Here is a 22,898-nt window from a genome sequence, read left to right on the forward strand (position 1 = left end):
CTGAGCAGCAATTTTCATATCACGTGACTCTGTTCTCTTAGCAGCAGCTGTTTCTGAGGATGGGTCATCTATATGTTTGCCAGCAAGTGATGACATATCTTGGCATAAAGAGCTGCTCTCATATAGATATGGTACTTATAAATTAACAAATCCTCTCGCAGGTTTTAAATGAGAAGTATGTAACATTTTGGTATTCTGTAGTGGGACTGCAAGAGGCACAGATATATAATTTCAATTATAATAACAGGTAGCATTTACCAAGTAGTAAATCCACCACAAAAAGAATTTAGCAACATGAATAATCTAATTTAACCCTTACAACATCTCTACAAAGTAGTTATCATCATCCTCATTTTGAAAAATAACAAAACAAACAAACGAAAAAACACAAAAAACTAAAAAGCCTGAGGCTTTAACTAATTTGCCTAAAATTAAACTCTTAATGAGTAATGGAGCCTAGAATTAGCTCTAAGCAATGTTGATGCTGAACCTTTCCTGCTTTAGAGATCTCCTAATAAGCCTTAAAAGCAGATGGTCTTTCTTGAATTCTTGGTACATGTGAGATTCTGTAAATACTTTTGCTCGGCCAACGCTTCACTGTAATCCTCTCTTTACCTGAACCAGGTTGAATATATCTCTTTCTTGCATCTAAATGAGCTTCTGGAAAAAAAGAGAGAGAGAGAGAGAGAGAGAGAGAGAGAGAGAGAGAGAGAGAGAGAGAGAGAGAGAGAGAGAGAGAGAGAGAGAGAGAGAGAGAGAGAGAGAGAGAGAGAGAGAGAGAGAGAGAGAAAGAGAGAAAGAGAGAAAGAGAGAAAGAGAGAAAGAGAGAAAGAGAGAAAGAAAGAAAGAAAGAAAGAAAAGAAATGAAAGAAAAAGATTGGCTGTGTGGGTACATATTAAATGGAATTGAACTAGAGGCAGGTTTCCTGGTTTTAGAATTCAAGTGTTCGGGTCATTAAAGCCTCAACCTCTTGACAGTTATCCTTTCTTTTACTTTTTGAGTGACCAGCCGTGTGATGCACAAAGTTTTATTTTTCATGTGCACACAAAGATAAATAAGGAACTCACAATTCGAATATTGTAAAATATTTGATTCAGTTGGAATTGAAACAAACCAAATAAAGAACAAAACAACAACATATACACAGGTAACCAGATATTTGGAAAAGTAGAAAAGAGCAACCATATGATAAACAGAAAGCATAAGAAAAAGTAAATTTTTTTTGATAATATCAAATAGTCATGTTTAATCTAAGAATTTTACCCCCGAAAGCTATTTCAGATACAAATATAATTTTCAGAGGAAAAAACACATAATGTTTAATAGACATAAACAGCCATGACTCTATTTCCACCTTTTAATTAAACAAGGTCCATATATTAGGCAATTACTGCTTTGCAACAATTGTGATTATTTCAATTCGTAGACATGCAAAAAATATTAAAGTTGGTAAACTTACTTTTACGAGAAGAACTGCTAAGTGATTATAATAAAAGACCTAAAGAAGATGTTGCAGGAGTATGTGAACTAAAAGTGTACAAATTGCTAGAGTTATAAAGGCTAATTAAGCATCAGACTGCCCCTAATTTACCACCTGGCTAACCCAAATTATTACCATACCAAGTCTGCCAAAATTTGTCAGCAAGTACCTGTATCATTACTCCATTTCCCTAGGAGATTGATTTTTCTATATATTTTCAAACATTTTATCAAGTGGGTTTAAGAATTATAAGTTGGGGTCTAGAGAAAGCAAATCAGTAAACCATATTTATCATAGCACCTATGGATAGATAGGGAGATCCCTCACAGCCACTAATCATGATAAAAACACGAGCATGAATTTTAACAAATCAAAGCATCTATGTGAAGTGTGTTAACAATAGCAAAAATGAAAGGAGAAGAACTTGTTACATAACTTCAGGAGAAATCATTTCAGCCTAACTGAAGTGCAGAAAATCAGCATTGTATTCTTAATTTAGTATAGTGACACATGTTTAAAATTGTCAACCAAGCTTATCCAAGTGAAAAATAATATGCATGTATACCTTTTCTGTATACAAGCTTTTACATTTGAATTGTATTATATTAACCAATTATGAAAGCTATACTCAGCATTTAAATAATCTTATTTTGATTATATAGAAATAATATCAGGTAAATGTGATTGTTAACAAACAGAGGATAATATTTGGGTATCATGATAGTGGCACTGTGTCATGTGTTCAATTTAAGAAAATTAACAAGTCTATAATAAACCTAACGGATTTTTTGTTTTTACCTTTTATTTCTGTAGGAATATCTTTTCTTGAGGTAAAATGTTCAGTTCCCTATGTAGACAAAATAAAATGCAAAACAAGGTAATTATTTTAAAATTGAAACAAAAATAATGAGGTTATTCTAAATAATCTGTTCCTTATTGGCATATGTTACAGTAGTTGTCTCTATTATGGGACTTGCTGAGAAGAGTATGTGAGGATTATGAAAAAAGTTTCCTCAGTTACATTTATAATTGACTCAATCAATCATTGCTAAGGAAGATTTTTGTTTTCTGGTTCTTTCAAAAGGGAACTGGAAATTTGGAACTAATACACTTTCTATTTAATAAGACTTGCTTTCTTTTTAGATACATATTTAACTGTAAAACAAAGAGCACAAATGCAATATCATGAGCCCAAATTTAAGGTTGAATATTCACATTTTAGGTGTATAAAATGTTTTACATCAAACTGAGCAACACTTAAAAGTAAACCAGTTATCATTCATATATATCTATATATAGATATAAATCTCTCTCTCTCTCTCTCTCTCTCTCTCTCTCTATATATATATATATATATATATATATATATATACACATATATATCTACATATATATATATGCTTATATAGCCTAGTATGATAGTTTTATTGCTCCTTACATGTAATTCTCTTCACAGATCAAAATTTATTCTCTTTAGATATGTCTATTTGCATGTTTTCTTTTAAATAAATTCTTCAGAGTAAGACAGAAAATTTTTGACTGGCTAAGCACATCACTTAACTTCATGCACTTTTAGTATTCTAATGTATTGATGTTTTTCTATACCTTACCACTGTTTACTTCTTTTATAATGAGATAATTGCAATATTTTTAAATTTATTATATTTCCCAAGTTAATCAAGTCAGAAACATATAATATGCAATAGTCAAAGACTACTGTTGTTCTTACTCTGCTGCTTTTTATAATGATTTCTTATTGATAATTCCAGAGCATTTAACTCACAATTTCTATACTCAATGGCAGAAACGTTTAGTGCAATCTCCAAAGGCTATTTCAATATGAGTTTTTAAAATATTGCGATTCCAGTACAACTTTCAAACTGTACTAAAATATGTCACAAAGAACTAAAGCCTTAACATTTTTGTTTTGAGAAATAAAAATGTATCAAATTGATGGCATTAAAGAGTGTAGATAAAGAATCTAGTAGCATGGGTTACCAGAACATCTTGTTTTTATTTCTATTTAAGAGTGGTTCTGCATCCCATGTGACCCCTGCTTCTTTTATGTGTGAATGAAATTGATAACACATGAACTAACATTTCTTTTCACCATGAGTTACGACCCAGAGCATGGATGTCATGTATACTATAGATACATGAGTGTTTTTGTCCTTGACCATTTATCTGACAAGTAGCTTGACTCTCTCTAATTGTTGTACAAAACAATAATTGCTTTCCTTAAGCATCAATGGTTATTTATGTAGCACACCTTATTTTTATAAAGATCAAACACATTGATAAATGATTATATTATGTATCTATAAACCGAATACAAATATATACATATATTTGAGAATAAATTTAGACTTACAGGAAAGTTACTAAAATAATACAGAGAATTCCTATATACCCCTAACTCATTTACTCCTATTGTTAACATCTTATGTTGCCATTGTTTATTGGTCAAAATTAAACTCCAGACTTTATTAAAATTTTATTAGTTTTTTCAGTAATGTAATTTTCTATTCCAGAATCCCACCCAAGATACTATATACCAATTAGATGGCATGTCTCCTTAGACTTCTCTAGACTGTGACAGTTTCTCTGACTTCCCTTGTTGTTGATGACCTTAACAACTTTTAAGATTACTGATCAAGCATTTTGTAGAATGGTCCTCAATGAAATTTAGCTAATGTTCTTTCTAAGGGTTAGACTTGGTTTCTAGGTATTTGGGAGGAAGACCACTAAGATATAGTTTCATTCTCATCATGTCAGGGTTACATGCCATCAACATAACACATGGAGGAGATTGGACATGTCACACCCAAATATGCCACTCTGGCATAAGGATAGTTTTGAGCTGAAGAAAAACTGAGAAAAACTGAGAAAAAGTAGGAACAGGATGAGCTTTTAGCCCTTCCCTTAACTACCTGATAACAAGATCATAAATTTCTTGTGAAAGTGTCCCTTCTCCCACTACCTGTACCAGGAAAGGAATAGCAACTTTGTCACCAGAGATGAAATGACACTGAGCATATACACAAACAAACCTTACTAATAACCTTTATCTACCTTTGTTTTCCATATTGGCCTTCCTGCAATTTTCTGCCCTAGAAGCTTAGTCCCTTTCTTTTGTCTTTTATTTCTCTTAAATATATCATCTTTTTTCAAGTGGTATATAAACCTCCAATCTTTCCCATTTCTTTGGGGATTTGTTCTTGCTATGAAGTCTCCCTCTCCCCTGTGACATGTAAAACTTTTAACCTCAAATACATGTACATGCTTTTGCTCCTGATAATCTATATTTTGTCAGTCTAATATACAAAGAATTTAGGATGGGTAGAGGAAGGGTTTTTCTACCCTTACCCATATCACCATTGATGTTAACCGTGATTGTCCAGCTGAGGTATTGTTTGCCAAATTTCTCCACTCGAAAGTTAACCCCTACTGCACATTGTGGGTTTATTTATATCAGTACAGACTCTTGGATATTTTATTTATACTTTGGATTAGAATCCCCTACTACTTTTATACTTTTATTTCTAAAATTGTTCCAGCTCTCCCATAATGATATATTAATGAAATGATACGTTAACCTTTTGGGTTTGGCTTCTTTCACTTAGGAAAAAGTAATGTTATTACTTGATTTGGTAGCTCATTCCTTTCTATTGCTGAATAGCATTTTGTTATATGATGTCCCGATCCGCGGGACACTACACGAGGGACCCCGAAGCACCTAGAAGGGAGGAAAATGGGAGACACAAAGACCGGAGACAAGACAGGAGTTCTGATCAAGTCTCTCTTTATTGCAGCTCAATCATGGGTTATATACATTCTTTTGCTGGGTGGAGGGGCATTAACATAAGAAGGGTTGCTGCAGGCTAGCAGTCTTAAGCCATCCGGACACATCCTACAGAATGTGGGTGTTACCCAAGTAACTTACTCTATCTCATGCTTCTCAGTTATGTGATGGTGCCTTACAGGCACCCGCCCCCTACAATATGATATACCACTGATTTTCTATTTACCTGTTGAAGGACATTTTGGTTGCTTCGACTTTTCAGAGATTATGAGTATAGTTTATGTGTGGACATAAGTTTTCAATTAATTTGGGTAAACAGGAGTGGGATTGCTAGGTTTTATGACAAATCTATGTTTAACTTTATAAGAAACTTCCAGAGTAATTATGTTATTTTTTCATTTCAACCAGGTACAAATGAGAGTTCTTGTTTCCCATCCTTGATAGCATTTAGTGTTCTCGGGTTTTTGGATTTTGTCCTTTTTGATAGCTGTGTAGTAATATCTCATTACTGTTTTAATTTGCATTGCCCTAATGACAAATGATGCTGAACATCTTCTTATGTGTGTCTACACCTTTTTGTATTCTCACCAACGATGTATGCAGGTTTTCATTTTTCCATGTCCTCGCCAATAGTTGTTATTGTCTATCTTTTATTATAGCCACCCTAGTGTTTGTAAATTGTATCTTGTGATTTTTATTTGCATTGTGCTAAGGTCTTAAAGGTATTGAGCATCTTTTTGTGTGCTTATTGTTCATTTGTACACTTTCTTTGTAGAAATGCCTGTTTAAATACACTGGCCATTTTTAAATTGGGTTATTAGACTTTTTGAGTTTAAGAGGTTTTTTTATATATGTATTCTGGGTACAAGTTGCTTTTGAAATGTATGATTTGCAAATGTTTTCTTCTATTCCATGGGTTGCCTTTCACTTTTGTGATTATATCATTTTCTGCAAACGTTTTTAATTTAAACATAGTCCAATATTTCTACTTTTCTTTTGTTGCTTGTTTTTTTTTTTGATGTCATATCTAAGAAACTATTACCTAACCCAGTGTCCTGAATATTTTCTCCTATGTGTTCTTTCAAAGGTTTTTTTTTACTTTTAGCTATTATATTTAGCTCTGTCACATATTTTGATTTAATATTTGTGTATGGTGTGAGGTAGGGTCCCAATTCATTCTTTTCCATGAGAATATCTAATTTTCCCAATACTAATTGTTGACAAGAATTTTCTTTTTGTATTGAACATCTGGATTCTCCTCAGTCTTCCCTTTGAGAGGCTTGTTGAGTTCTCAGAGATGTTTATTACATGGTGAGACCTTTTCCCTTCCATGATCACAGGTCTTAGAAACATTATGCTTTCACACTAGTCCATACTTACCCATGAGCAATTCATTAAAATGTATAGTTTTATCTTCCTACCTACCTAAAATGTATAGTTTTATCTTCCTTCCTAGCTTTTGTGGCAGCCAGAGTGGCATTCACCCCAGGCAAGCAAATGCTCACATTCTATTTCTCACTGAAGATGCCTTTCTTTCTTTAGAATTTGGGGTAGCTATTTACCCTGCAACTGGAGATCCCTGATGGCTTTAGAAAAAAACATTAATTTACTGTCTGTTTAGCATTTGTCTTGTTGTATAAATGGGATCAACATCTTTCAAGCTCTCTAAATCTCAAAGCTGAAACTATTTATAGATTTTTACATCTTTGAAGCATATAATCATTAATTTATCTCCATTTTGTTACAGCTGATCAAAATGTTTTCCCTAATTCTGAATTTAGTGTTTGTATGGAAAAACTTCATTAGTGCATTATTATTTATGAGTTGCTGAACTTTTGCAGGCATGTCAGATATTTGGAGAACCATCAAATCTTCTCATTATACAAAACTTGGACTTGACTTATATAGATGAGATCTAGGGGTACAACAAAATAATTTGTAAGAAACAGCAATTTCTTATTCAAAATGTGTTATGCCCTTAGGGTATTTTGTACCCTACTACAGTTATTTCTGAAGAGTTTGTATTATCTTTGTAATTATTAGAGTCCTAAGACATGTAATAATAAGCCAAAGTAAATAGACATATTAGGTTTATTTTTACTTTATTCTACACTTAATAAGTTATTTCCTGTTAAACACAATTTATTCAATAAATATCTAACAAAAATTATATATTTATTACATAAAATTACATAAGAGTTGTTAATTAAAATATAATATTATGCAAAATAAATGAAAGGCAGCCTAGGACTTTGATTTCTACTGCCATACAGTCTTTGAAAAATGTAGACTTGTTCTGTTTATTCAAATTATTTAGAGCTTTTTCAGAAGATGGTATCTAAATATACTTCACGACATATTGCAATGATCTCTTTTCAAAATTAAGATTCTATGGTGTTTCTTTTTCTTAAAAAATAAAATAGAGCTGGTCTGGTGGCTCAGGTGGTTAGAGCTCCATGCTCCTAATCCCGAAGGCTGCCAGTTCAATTCCCATATGGGCCAGTGGGCTCTCAACCACAAGGTTGCCAGTTCAATTCCTCGAGTCCCGCAGAGAATGGTGGGCTCCGCCCCCCGCAACTAAAATTGAACACGGCACCTTGAGCTGAGCTGCCTCCGGGATGGCTCAGTTGGTTGGAGCACATCCTCTCAACCACCAGGTTGACAGTTCGATTTGTCCACTCCCGCAGGGGATGGTGGGCTGTGCCCCCTGCAAGTAGCAACGGCAACTGTACCAGGAGCTGAGCTGCACCTTCCACAACTAAGACTGAAAGGACAACAACTTGACTTGGAAAAACAAAAAGTCCTGGAGGTACACACTGTTCCCCAATAAAGTCCTGTTCCCCTTCCCCAATAAAAAATAATAATCTTAAAAAAAAAAAAAGAAAAGAATTCACCAGAATATTTTTTAATACACTTTTTTTTTTTTAAGACAACAAAGTTTTGGCCATGAATTAATGAGAATTTTTATGAACTAATCTTCAGACAGTCAAAAAAAGTGAGTGGGAGTCCATATTGGGAGGGGAAAAAAAATTTCTTGAATTATTTCAATCAGACCATTTCCTGTGCTTCTGAACTTGTCTGTAAAAATAGGTTGATTTGCCTCAAAATCTCACTTTGACAATCTTAAATGAAGAAGCATCTTAGAGAAAAGACATAAAGGATATTTAGAGAATTGCAAATTCTCTGAAGGTCTTTGTCAGGTTGTTTTTAAAAAGAGAATTACTTAAAAACAATATACTAGTAACAATATTTTTAGGTATGCAAAATTTATAGAAATATTTTCAATTTTAAAGGATACCATCTCTATTTTTAGCTGTGAGGAAGGGGTCATTGTTTGTGATCAAAAACACACCCCAAAAAACCTTCAAATACATTATAGAAAATTAAAAGAGAATTTTGCCAGTTTTGCCCATAAATGTCCTTGAATCGGTAGTGGTGTTGCCTAAGTAGTATAAACTCCTTTATTTCAGAGCAATGAAACATGGGAAACATTTACTTACAAGATAATCTTTCATGTTAATAACCTCAACAGCAGACTTAAAACTAACTTTGACAAATTCACTTCGCTATAAACCTATAATTGTCTAATAGTGTGCAATTCAGAGGATTTTGCACCATTCATCTTGTTATTGTAGTGGCCTGTCTTCTTTTGTAAGAATACGGGGTTAGTGTTTGAAACTGAAGATCTCATTATGCTTCACTATAGACACAATACCATATTTATCACAACCTTAATAGAACTATCGGAAAAGAGATATATGGGACTTTGCTGTTACCAATTCAAAAAAAAATTCAACTGAGTAAATTTGAAGATCAAATTGGTTTTATTGAACGATTCATGAATTGGGGCAGGATCCCACCTAGCAAACAGAAAGGAGCCTCAAGGAGCTGTACAAAGTGAAAGGCTTTTCTAGGCAGAAAGGAGAAGGGATAAGGAAAGAGCAGATTACCTTATCTTTTGGGGCGGGAATGGAAAGGGCCTATGTGGCAGATAAACTTACTGGTGTTGACCAGAAAATCCAGACTGACCGGTTAGAAATATATTTTGGGGGAAGAATGAAACTGCAATTAGCTTAGATATTAAGTCTCGGTTTTAGTGACATGGGTGTAGCACAACTGACTTCAATTTGGCCCTGTTTTCTTCTTTAAGATACTTACGAGTTAGGTAACATACAATGATATACATATATATTTAATACAAATTTATAAACATATTAGTCATATATTCAAGATTACAAATATTAGTACCTTAGTCTTGCTTCTGCACTATTTATCTGCTTACATTTAGTCATGTTACTGACAATTTTGTGACCTCAATTTCTCATACCATGAAATTAAGGTCCATTTCCTTTATGAAATTTTAAGATCTCTGGTAAACAGTTATAGGTAAAAATGTAAATGTAATACAATTCGAGATCTTTTTTAACTTTCATAGTATTCACCCTATAAAGTTGTTTGCCATCATTTTGTAAGTTTTGTCTAATTTACAAAGCAAGTCTTAGAAAAGCTAAATATTAGCTCTTAAATGTCTTCGCTGAATTTTACGTGGTTGTCACAAAGTGCAGGCTGAACTTGTGATTTCCAGTATTCATTATGACATTTTCTAGGTAAGATACCAGGGGGTCACGAATAGCACAATAAGTAGTTCTACGTATTTTTTTTTAATTAAAGATTATTGGGGTAACAATTGTTAGTAAAGTTACATAGATTTCAGGTGTACAATTCTGAATTACATCATCTATAAATCCCATTGTGTGTTCACCACCCTGAGTCAGTTCTCCTTCCATCACCATATATTTGATCCCCCTTACCCTCATCTACCACCACCCACCCCCCCTTACCCTCTGGTAACCACCAAACTATTGTCTGTGTCTATGAGTTTTGTTTCTGATCGACTTGTCTCATTCTTTTGTTATTTTTGGTTCATATACCACATATCAGTGAAATCATATGGTTCTCTGCTTTTTCTGTCTGACTTGTTTCGCTTAGCATTACATTCTCAAGATCCATCCATGTTGTCACAAATGTTCCTATATCACCTTTTCTTACCGCCGAATAGTATTCCATTGCGTATATATACCACAACTTCTTTATCCATTCATCTATTGAAGGACATTTTGGTTGTTTCTATGTCTTGGCAACCGTAAAAAAAGCTGCAATGAACATTGAAGCACATGTGTCTTTATGCATAAATGTTTTCAGATTTTTGGGATAGATACAAGGGAGAGGGATTGCTGAGTCATACGGCAATTCTATTTGTAATTTTTTGAGGAACCTCCACACTGCATTCCAAAGCAGCTGCACCAATCTGCGTTCCCACCAACAGTGTATGAGGGTTCCTTTTTCTCCACAGCTTCTCCAACACTGGTTATTCTTTGTCCTGTTGATGATGGCCACTATAACTGGGGTGAGGTGATATCTCATTGTGGTTTTTATTTGCATTTCTCTGATGGTTAGTGATGTTGAGCATTTTTTCATGTGTCTATTTGCCATTTGTATGTCCTCTTTAGAGAAATGTGTCTTCATGTCCTCTGCCCATTTTTCAATTGGGTTGTTTTGTTGTTGTTGTTGTTGAGTTGCATGAGTTCCTTTGTATATATTGGATATTAGCCCCTTATCAGAGGCACTGTTTGCAAAAATCTTCTCTCATTCAGTTGGTTGCCTCTTTATTTTGTTGATGGTTTCTTTTGCTGTACAGAAGCTTTTACGTTTGATATAGTCCCATTCATTTATTTCAGTTTTCACTTCCCTTGCTTTTGGATCAAATTAATAAAATGTTCTTTTAACCCGAGATCCATAAGTTTAGTACCTATGTTTTCCTCTATGCAGTTTATTGTTTCAGGTCTTATGCTTAAGTCTTTGATCCATTTTGAATTAATTTTGGTACATGGTGACAGATAGCAGTCCAGTTTCATTCTTTTCCACGTGACTTTCCAATTCTCCCAGCACCATTTATTGAAGAGGCTGTCTTTCCTCCATTGTATGTTTTTAGCTTCTTTGTCAAAAATTATCTGTTCATATTTATGTGGTTTTATTTCTGGGTTCTCAATTCTATTCCATTGGTCTATGTGTCTGTTTTTCTGCCAATACCATGCTGTTTTGATTATTGTAGCCCTGTAGTACAAGCTAAAGTCAGGCAGTGTGATACCTCCAGCATTGTTATTTTTTCTTAAGATTGCTTTGGCTATTCGGGGTCTTTTGTGGTTCCAAACAAATCTGATGATTTTTTGTTCTATTTCTTTAAAAAATGCCGTTGGGATTTTAATGGGGATTGCATTAAATCTGTATATTGCTTTGGGTAATACGGCCAATTTAACTATGTTGATTCTTCCAATCCATGTGAACAGAATGTTTTTCCATTTCTTTGTGTCTTCTTCAAATTCTTTTAAAAATGTCTTGTAGTTTTCAGCATATAAGTCTTTTACACCCATGGTTAAGTTTATTCCTAGGTATTTTATTCTTTTTGCTACAATTGCAAAAGGAATTTTTTGTTTGTTTGTTTTTTTGAGATTTCATTGTTAGTATATAGGAATGCAATGGACTTTTGTACATTGATTGTTTAGCCGGCAACATTACTGTATTTGTTGACTGTTTTTATAGCTTTTTGGTGGAATCTTTAGGGTTTTCCATATACAACGTCATGTCATCTGCAAAGAGTGACCATTTAACTTCTTCATTCCCAACTTGGATGCCTTTTATTTCTTTCTCTTTCCTTGCTCTGGCAAGGACTTCCAACACTATGTTAAAAAGCAGAGGTGATAGGGTACAACCCTGTCCTGGTCCTGAACATAGAACAAAGGGCTTCAGATTTTCACCATTAATTATGAGATTAGCTGAAGGATTGTCATATATGGCCTTTATTACGTTAAGGTATTTTCCTTCTATACCTATTTTATTAAGGGTTTTAATGATAAATGGGTGTTGTATCTTCTCAAAAGCTTTTTCTGCATCAATTGATATAGTCATATGATTTTTGTCCTTTATTTTCTTTATGTGATATATCACATTGATGTATTTGCGGATGTTGAACTGTCGTGTGCCCCTGGGATGAACCCCACTTGGTCGTGATGAATAATCTTTTTAATGCATTGTTGCATTCGATTTGCTAGAATTTTGTTTAGGGGTTTTGCATCTGTGTTCATCAGACATATTGGTCTGTAGTTTTTCTTTTATGTGTGTTGTTCCTGCCAGGTTTTGGTATCAGGCTGATGTTGGCCTCATAAAATGAGTTAGGGAGTACTGTGTCTTCTTCAATTTTTTGGAAGAGTTTCAGCAGGATTGGTATCAGATCTTCTTTGAAGGTTTGGTAGAATTCACTAATGACTCCATCTGGTCCTGGACTTTTGCTTTTGGGAAGGTTTTGGATGACTGATTCAATTTCCTTACTGGTGGTCAGTCTGTTTAGATTTTCCAGTTCTTCATGGTTCAGCCTAGGAAGACTATATGTCTTTCTAAGAAATTGTCCATTTGTTCTAGGTTATTGAATTTGGTGGCATGTAGTCCCTCATAGTATTCTTGGATGATCCTTTGTATTTCTGTGGCATCCGTAATAACTTTCCCTTTTTCATTTCTGATTTTGTTTATTAGTGTCTTCTCTCTTTTTATCTTAATGAGCCTACCAAGTGTTTGTCAATTTTGTTAATCTTTTCAAAGAACCAGCTCTTTTTCACATTTGTTTTTTCTATTGTCTATTTGTTTTCTATTTCATTTAGTTCTGCTCTGATTTTTATTATTTCCTTTCTTCTGCTGACCTTAGGTTTCATTTGTTCTTCTTTTCCTAGTTCTTTAAGGTGTAACGTAAGGTTATTTATTTGGGATTTTTCTTGTTTCTTGAGATAGGCCTATAATGATATAAATTTCCTTTTTAAAACTCCATCCCAAAAATTTTGGTAGGATATATTTTCATTGTCATTTGTTTCTATGCATCTTTTGATCTCTCCTCTAATTTCTTCTTTGACCTGGTCATTCTTTAAAAGTATGTTGTTTAATCTCCATGTATTTGTGTTTTTTCCCGCTTTCTTTTTGCAGTTGATATCCAATTTCAAAGCCTCATGATCAGAAAATATGCTTGGTATGATTTCCGTCTTCTTAAATTTGCTGAGATTAGTTTTATGTCCCAATATATGGTCTATCCTTGAGAATGTTCCATGTATACTAGAAAAAAAAAATGTATTGTCTGATGTTTTAGGATGAAGTGCTCTATGTATGTCAATTATGTCCATTTCATCTAATGTATCATTTAGGGCTGCTATTTCATTATTTATTTTCCATTTGAATGATCTACCCATAGCTGTCAGTAATGTATTGAGGTCACCTACTATAATTGTGTTTTGCTCAATTCCTTTAGTTTTGTTAGTAGTTGTTTGGTATATTTCAGTGCTCCCTGATTGGGGGCATAAATATTGATGACTGTTATGTCTTCTTGTTGTATAGTCTCCTTTACCATTATGAAATGTCCGTCTTTGTGTCTTGTTATCTTTTTCACCCTGAAGTCTGTTTCATCTGATATCATTATGGCTACACCTGATTTTCTCGAATACCATTTGCTTGGAGTGTCAATTTCAACCCTTTCACTTTGAGTCTATCCATGTCCTCGTAGCTGAGATTTGTCTCTTGGAGACAGCATAGGGTTGCGTTTAGTTTTTTTATCCAGTCTGCTACTCTGTGACTTTTTATTGGTGAATTCAGTCCATTTACATTTAGGGTGATTATTGACATATGAGGATTTCCTATCATTTTATCTTTGGTTTTCTGGCAGTACTGTGTCTCCGTTGTTTCTTTGCCTTTTTGTTGCTGTCTTTTATTTCAGTGTGGTGGCATTTTATAATTTTCCCCTCTGTTTCTTCTTTTGTTATGTTATATATTTCAGTTCTGGATTGTTTTTGAGTGGTTACCATTAAATTTATGTAAAAGAAAGTTTCATATTTATAATATTCTATTTTCTTCAGCCTTCTTGTATTCTCCATTCCCTTATGCTGGTTCAGACCTTGAGTCTCCCCCCTTTTTTGTTTTTGTTGTCACAAATTATCCCTATTTATGCTGGTGGAATAGCCTCGTTCAGTATTTCTTGTAGTGCATGTTGTGTGTAGAAAATTCCCTCAGCTTCTGTATGTCTGGAAAGGTGTTTATCCCTCCTTCATATGTAAAAGATATCTTTGCTGGGTATATTATTCTTGGCTCATAATTTCTCTCTTTCAATAGTTTGAATATTTGGTTCCACTCCCTCTTAGCTTGTAGAGTTTCTGCTGAGAAATCTGATGATAATCTAATGGGCTTTCCTTTGTAGGTTACCGTCTTCTATTCCCTGGCTGCGTTGAGGATTCTTTCTTTGTCGTTGATTTTTGACAGCTTCAATACAATGTGCCTTAAAGAAGGCCTGTTGGGGTTGAGGTTATTAGGTGTTCTATTTGCTTCTTGGATTCGAGGATCTAGTTCTTTCCACAGGTTTGGAAAGTTCTTGTCAACTATTTGTTTGAATACTCTCCGTTCCCTTCTCTCTTTCTTCTCCTTCTGGAATGCCCATTATTCTTATGTTGCTCTTTCTGATGGAGTCAAAAAGTTCTTGTTGAGTTCTTTCATTTCTTTTAAGTCTCAAGTCTCTTTCTTCTTCCATCCGTGTCATTTCCAGGTTTCTATCTTCGATGTCACTAATTCTTTCCTCCATCTGGTCAACTTTACTACCTATGCTGGCTATTTCATTCTTCATTTCTTCTATTGAGTTCTTAATCTCCAGAAATTGTATTTGGTTCTTTTTTTAAAATTTCAACCTCTTTCATAAAATGCTCATGTTGTTCTTTGATTGTGTTTCTGAGTTCATTAATCTGCTTTTCTGTGTTTTCTTGCATCTCATTGAGTTTTTTCAGAACTGCAATCTTGAATTCTCTGTCATTTAAGTCACAGATTTCCATATCTTTAAGTTCATTTTCTGGAGACTTTCACTTTCCTTCGGAGTTGTCGTGTTATCTTGCTTATTCATGGCAATTAATGCATTTTTATTTCTCTTTCTAGACATCTGCAGGAGTGGGTTCTGCAACAGGTTGATAGGAAGAGGTTTTTCTTTTGTTTTCCAGTTCGTGTTTGTAGAATGTTTTATTTTCTCTCTTACTGCAGCCCTTTTTTCTCTCACACCTTGCAGTGTTATGTTTTCTCTGCACTATTCCAGCTTTTCACACAATGGGATATTCCCTGGAAGGTGGGCATCTCCTTTGTTAACAGTTCATTTGGGTCATAGGGTGCCACGTCCCTGTGGGGATGCGGAGAGCTTTTTAAATTCCAAAGCTCTCCCTGCACCAGATTCAGAGTCTGTGTGTTTCATCAGTTCTGTTTACTCCTGCTGGAATCCGCCCAGATAGGTGAGGATAGGTGCGGGGTGAGTTGTGAGTGATAGCCCAGAGCAATGGCGGCGATCACCATCACAGCTAGTTCTGCTTACACAGCTCCCTCCCCTTTGCTGGAACTAGTTGGGCTGTGAATCTATGTCTGGGGACCACAGTTCTCAGAACTGCAAATATTCTGTTCTTCTGATCTGACAGTGCTACTGTTCCACTTTTAGCACTGTGCAGGTGGGGGTGTGGCACGCTCTGGGATGGTGGGGACGGGCCGGCTCCTCTCAGTGCCTAAGGCTTCTGTTCTCTGCTCGGTAGTGAGGGCTTAAACCACTGTTTTCAGCCTTCTTCCTTCAGTCTTTGCTCCGACGTCTCTCATGAGTGTTGGGTTCGGCCATGTTATATGCTGTCTCCTCAGCCCTGTGGGCCATAAAAGGAGCCCAAGTAGTCCAAGTTCTTCCCTCTCCCGCAGCTGCAGTCATTCTGGGATGCAGGGAGCTTAGAGCACTGCTCTAGGTCTGCGTCCTGCACCCATTTTGCTCCATCTCCGCACTTCTCCCTTCCCTTCTCCCCTGCTTGTGCAATTTGAACACCTTTAGGTGAATTCAATAGTGAGCCTCTTCGTCTTGCCTGTCTGCTATGCAGGGAGTCCTTTGTGGAGTTATAGTTGTTTGATTGGTTGTAAATTCTAGGGGAGATTTCCAGAGGCTCACCTCACGAGGCCATTTTGGTGACGTCTCTATTTTTTTTTTCCTTATTAAAATACTGTATTTTGAAATGTGGATTAAAACTTGGGAAAGGACGTAAAATATGAATGTGCTCTTTGGATAAAAGTTAACTTTATATTTTCTGTCTTAATTTCATAGTGTAATTACATCTGGCTTTCCTTACAGATTGACTCATTCCTGTTATGGAGGGAAAGGTTTTGTTATACTCATGTTAAATCTTAATTCAGAACACAAAAGCCTCTTTGTTTCTCTTCCCAAATGCCCTTCAATTATATTTTCTCTATCAATATGAGTCTTCAAAATTCATTGTGCTGAAGGTCATAGAACCTACAATAATTCCATGTCCAAACAATGATAAACTTAGATTAGTTTAGAAAAAAAAAATTCTCATTCTATTTTAAAAGTGCAAATTTGTGTTTATTGGTCTTTGCAAACCGTTTATTTATAAAGATAGTAGATTAGCTTAATACATATTTGATCTTGTAGCAAGACTTTTAAATCAAAGTACTTTTTTAAGCTGAAGTTTTAAGTAAAATAAACCCAGAGTAAAATTACAATGTTTCCCCCCAAATTTTAAAATAGGAGAAATAATATTTAAAATCTGCCCAGAAAAACATAAGCATTTCTAAAATAAATTTAATTTTCAGGTTATAGAAAGGTAGAATTTACTTGCAATTATGAAATACAACAGAACAATTGGAAAATACATACTACAAAAAAAAACTGTTAAATGAAATTGAGTTTTGAATTTCAAGTTAATGGAAAATAATGATACATTGAGGGACATATTATCTACCTCTGTTAAAAAAAATTGTTTTCTACAGATTAAAATTGCAGAGATAGAGCACTACAGATATTTTAAGAATAATTTCCTAAGTAATAGCAATTTAAATTTAAAAAGTAATAAAATTGCTCCACCCCTTTAGTTGATAAAAACGTTTTTAGTTTCTGCTGTGAGGACAAATCTTAGCTCTAATGTTTCCTTATAATTAAAAGACATTTCAAAGTGAATTTGTAATATATTTCTTATGTTTGAACACTAAAATTTGTTGTCAAATTTTCAGGGCGATGCATACTCTTCCCAGCATCCACGTGACTCTGATTTTGATGTGCAAATTGCAGCCAGTTGTCTAAATATAACTGGTAACTGACAATGATCTACAATTTCCTTAGATACTACAAGGTCTGACAATTAATTTTGCGAACTTGCCACCTTGCACTTGCATTGGCGGCATTGTACAAACAGCTCAGTAAGGTTTCATAACCTTGGTCTATGAATGTCTCACCACTGTGTTCATGTGGATGTGTGGTGGTATCTTGCTGAGTGGTGTTCATTATTGTTGTTGTGTTATTGCATGTTTTTGTGTGCTGTCACAAGAATATCTGAGCTTTAATTAGAGCAATGAACAAACATTAAACTTCTTGTTTAACTTTGCAAGAGTGGAAGTGAAATCAGGGACATGTTAGTCCAAGTTTATGGGGATAATGCCATGAAGAAAACAGCAGTGTACAAATGGATTAAATATTTTTCTGAGAGGAGAGAACACATTACTGATGAAGAGAGGTCAGGGCGGTCAGTAACGAGCAGAACTGATGAAAACATTGCAAAAATTCATCAAATTATGCATCAAAATCATTGGCTGACTGTGAGAAGCATAGCAGACCAAGTAAACATCAATAGAGAAACAGCTAGGAAAATCTTAACTGCAAATCTTGGCATGAGAAAGGTGTGTGCAAAAATGATCCCAAAGAAGCTCACTGATGAACAAAAGCAAAGCACAGTCAAAGCTTTCCCAGACCTTTTGGAGAGGCAAGATGATATTTTGAGCCATGTTATGCCTGGTGATGAAAGATGGGTGTACCAATATGATCCCAAAACAAAGCATCAAAGTGCACAACGGAAGTGAGCCAATTGTCCATGACCAAAAAGTTTTGTCAGTCTAAATTAAGAGTTAAAAGGATGTTGCTAAATATTTTGATATCAGAGATGTTATTCATTATGAATTTGTACCAACTGGACAAACAGTTAACCAAGTTTACTATTTGGAAGTGCTGAAAAGGCTGCATCGAAAAGTTAGACGAAAACGACCTGAACTTTTCACCAACAATTCATGGCTCTTGCATCACGACAATGTACCAGCTCACACTACACTGTCTGTGAGGGAATATTTAGTCAGTAAACAAGTGTATGGGAACATGCTCCCTGCTCACCTGATCTGGCCCCCAATGACTTCTTTCTTTACCTGAAGATAAAGGAAATATTGAAAGAAAGACATTTTGATGACATCTAAGACATTGAGGGTAATACAACAACAGCTCTGATGGCCATTCCAGAAAGAGTTCCAAAATTGCTTTGAAGGGTGGACTAGGCATTGATGTCAGTGCACAGCTTCCCAAGGGGAGTACTTCAAAGCTGACCATAGTGATATTCAGCAATGAAGTGTGTAACACTTTTTCTAGGATGAGTTCACAAACTTAATTGTCAGACCTCCAATGAGTCTGTTTTGGTTTTGTTGATTTATTTTGTTCTTTATATTCCACATACAAATGAAATAACATTGCATCTGTCTTTCACTATCTGAGATACTCCACTCAGCACAATACCCTCCAGGTCCATCCATGCCACTACAGATGGCAAGAACACATTCCCTTCCCTGGCTGAGCAATATTCTATTGTATATATGTACAAACTCCTCTTCATCCATTCGTCTGTTGACAAACTCCCAGGCTGCCTCCTCATCTTGGCCACTGCAAACAATGCTGCAATGAACATATGGATGCACATGTCCCTTCGATGTAGTGTTTTGGTTTCTTCAGATAAATACCAGGAAGTGGGATTACTGTGTCCATCTTTGTCTCTTGTTATAACCTTTGTTTTAAAGTATTTTGTCTGGTATAAGTATTGCTACCCATTTTTTTTTCTTTCATTTGCATGAAATAACTTTTTTCATTCCTTTTCTTTCAGTCTGTGTATGTCTTTCACTCTGAAATGAGTTTCTTGTAGGCAATATATGTAAAGGTTTTGTTTTCTTATCCACTCAGTCACCATATGTTTTTGATTGGAGCATTTAATCTATTTATATTGAAAGCAATTGTTGATAGACGTAGTTTTTGCCATTTTATTATTCATATTTTTATCTTTTTCTCTTTTTTTCCCCATCTTAAAGAAGTCCCTCTAACATTCCTTGTAAGACTGGTTTGGTGGTGATGAACTCCTTTAGGTGTTTCTTCTTTGAGAAGCTCTTCATCTGTCCTTTGATTTTAAATAATAGCCTTGCTGGGTATAGGAGTCTTGATTATATGTCCTTGCTTTTTATCACTGGATATTTCATGCCAGTCTCTTCTGGCCTGCAAAGTTTCTGTTGAGAAATCAGTCGACAGTCTTATGGGAGCTCCCTTGTAGATAACTAACTGCTTTTCTCTTGCTAGTTTTAGGGTTCTTTCTTTGCCTTTAACCTTTGCCATTTTAATTACTATGTGTCTTGGTGTGGGCCTGTTTGGGTTCATCTTTTTGGGCACTCGCTGCACTTCCTAGGCTTGTATATATGTTTCTTTCACCAGGTTAGAAAAAATTCAATCATTATTTGTTCAAATAGAGCCTTAATTCCTTGCTTTCTCTCCTCTCCTGTTACCCCTATGATGTGAATGTTGTTTTGGTTGATGTTGTCCCAGAGGTCTCTTAAACTATTCTCATTTTTTAAAACTTCTTTTTTTTTTTTTTTTTTTTCTGTTCTGATTGGGTGTTTTCTGCTATCTTGTCTTCCAAATTTCTGATTCAATCCTCTGCTTCATCTAGACTGCTGGTAATTCCTTCTAGTGCATTCTTCATTCCAGTTATTGTATCCTTCACTTCTGATTGGCTCTTTTTTATGGTTTCTGTGTCCTATTTTATGCTTGCTGTCTCTCTGTTGAAGTTCTCACTAAGCTCCTTGAGCATCCTTCTCACCATTGTTTTGAATTCTGTCTGGTAAGTTGCTTGCCTCCATTTCATTTAGTTCTTTTTCTGGAGTTGTCTCCTGTTCTTTCATTTGGGATGTATTTCCTTGTTTGCTCCTTTTGGCTGCCTTTCTGTGTTTGTTTCTATATATTAGATAAGGCTGCTATGTCTCCCAGTCTTGCCAGGTGCCCTTATGTAGTAGGTGCCCTGTGAGGCCCTGGCACAGTCTCCTTGGACACTTATTCTGGGTGCTCCAGGAGTGTTTCTTATGTGGGTTGTGTGTGCCCTCCTGTTATAGCTGAGCCTTGATTGTTGTTGGCACATGAGTGTGTGGGATTGACCCTCTATCTGACTGGCTATAGAATTTGGCCACATCCACAGCTTATGGGCTGCTGTGGGATGGGGGGCTTACCCCAAGTAGTCTAATACCCTCCAATGAGTTCTGGTGCCTATTGAGACTACCTTTTGTATGTGCCAGTTGTGGGGCTAATTGTGTGGTGCTCTACTGAGCTCTGAAGTCAGCCTCCAAGTATGTTGTTTCTGGGGCTTCTTGGGAGGAGCTTTAGAGCAGGCCCATGTCAGCCATTGTCTGTGACTGGCCAGGGAATAGTTGGTAGGAACTACAAAGTGATCCATCTTTGGATGCTGCCTGTGCTATTCCTGGAGGCATGTGGGAGAGGCCACGCTGAAAACCGAGTACAGCTGCCACCAGTAGTGGGTCTAGGGTAGCTCTGCAAGATGCCAGGACACTCCGAGGCCTGATGCCTCCTGCTAGCTCCCATAAGCTTCAGTGGTGACAAAGCCTCCTGTGGTAAACAAGTTGGGTGAGGCAGGGTCTCAGTGAGTCAGCAGGGCAGAGCTTCGGAGCTCACCAGGACAGATTCAGATTTGGTCTGTGGGGGTGGGCTCAACATGGAAAAGGTGGTTTCTGCCTGCTAGCTGCACAGGAAGAGGGCCCCACACAGAGAAAATGGGGACTGTCCCTTCAGTCCTTGCTCAAAGTTACACAACTCAGTCTCTCCCCATATGTCTTCGACGTTCCCAGACTCACCCAAGAGTCAGCCCAGGGTGAGTGCTTATGTGGGCCTTTTAAGAGGACACCTGGGTTTCCCACAACCTCCCATCCGACCTAGATGGTTGGAATCCCCACCATCTTTTACAGCCCGCAGTTGCTTAGGCTCCTCTTCCTGCCGTCGGTACTCTGGGCTGAGGAGCCTGGTGTGGAGGGTTGGGATCCCTCTCTCCTTCTTTGAGAACCTCTGTGGCTGAGATATCTCTCCCAATTTTCAACCACCACACGTGGGTGTGAGACCAGCCCATTTTGTGTCTCTGCCCCTCCTACCAGTCTTGAAAAGTCTTCTTCTTTATACAGTAGTGCCTAGGTTTTTGAATGTCTCTGTTGATGAACATTTCAGTTTACAAATGCCGTAAACCCAGAAGTAAATACTTCGGCTTTCGAAAATGCCTCAGAAGTCGAACATGTCACGCAGCTCCCACTAAGTGCAAGACCCTGAGGCCTAGCTGTTGGCTGTTTTCTAACGTTTCAGAACTTGAATGGTCTTCCGGAACGGATTATGTTAGAAAACCGAGCTACCACTGTATCCTTAAGTATAAAACTTCTGTTCAGCTAGACTTCAGATGGTTCTCCAGGTTAATTGTTGTATAATTTAGTTGTAATTTTGATGTGTTCACAGGAAGAGGCAAGCAAAGTGTTTATCTACTCCACCATCTTGGATTTCTTTCATTGTGGCTTTAAAATGCATTTTCTTAATGACGAATGATACTAAGAATGTTTTCTTGTGCTTACCTGATATCCATACTTCCTCTGTGATAACATTTCCAAATCTTCTATCCATTTTAATTGGAGTGTTTCTTTTCTTCTTACTGAATCTTTTGAGATTTCTTTTTTATGTTCTGGACAGAACGCCATTAGCAATTATACAACTTGCAAATATTTTTTTACCAGTCTGTGGCTTGTCTTTTTTCTCTTAACAGTATCTCTCAAAGAGTGAAAATTTTTAATTTTGATGAAGTCCTGTTCATTTTTGTGAACTGTGTTTTTAGTATTGTATTTAAGAAATTTTTGCTTAACACAAAATCATAAAGATTTTCTCCTATGTTTTCTTCTAGAAATTTTATAATATTAGACTTTTCATTTAGGTTTATAATTAATTTGCATCATTTTTTGTAAAGCAAGAACAGTATGGGTAGAGGTTATTATCATTGTTATCTTTGTAATAGGATATCAAGTTGATCCAACACAATGTATTGAAAAGATAATTATTTCTTCATTAAGACACCTTTGTAAAAAATTCCATTATCCATATATTAGTAGATCTACTTCTGGTATCCCTATTTTGTTCTATTGATTAATTTGGCTCTCTTTGTCCCAAACTACATTGTTTTTATTAATGTAGCTTTATAAATTTTTGAAATTAGGTAGTAAGAGTCTCCCAGGATGTCAGCAAGATGGCAGACTAAGAAACTCCTGGTCCTTGCTCCCAAATGAAAACATCAAGTTAACAGCTACAGACTGACGAAAATAGTTTTATGGAACCTGGTAAATATTCAAGGATTATGTAGTAACCAAACAAATGTCCAATGAAGAAAAAACAAACCACTCAA

This window comes from Rhinolophus hipposideros, assembly GCF_964194185.1.
Source record: "Rhinolophus hipposideros genome assembly, chromosome: X".
In the NCBI taxonomy this organism is placed as follows: domain Eukaryota; kingdom Metazoa; phylum Chordata; class Mammalia; order Chiroptera; family Rhinolophidae; genus Rhinolophus; species Rhinolophus hipposideros.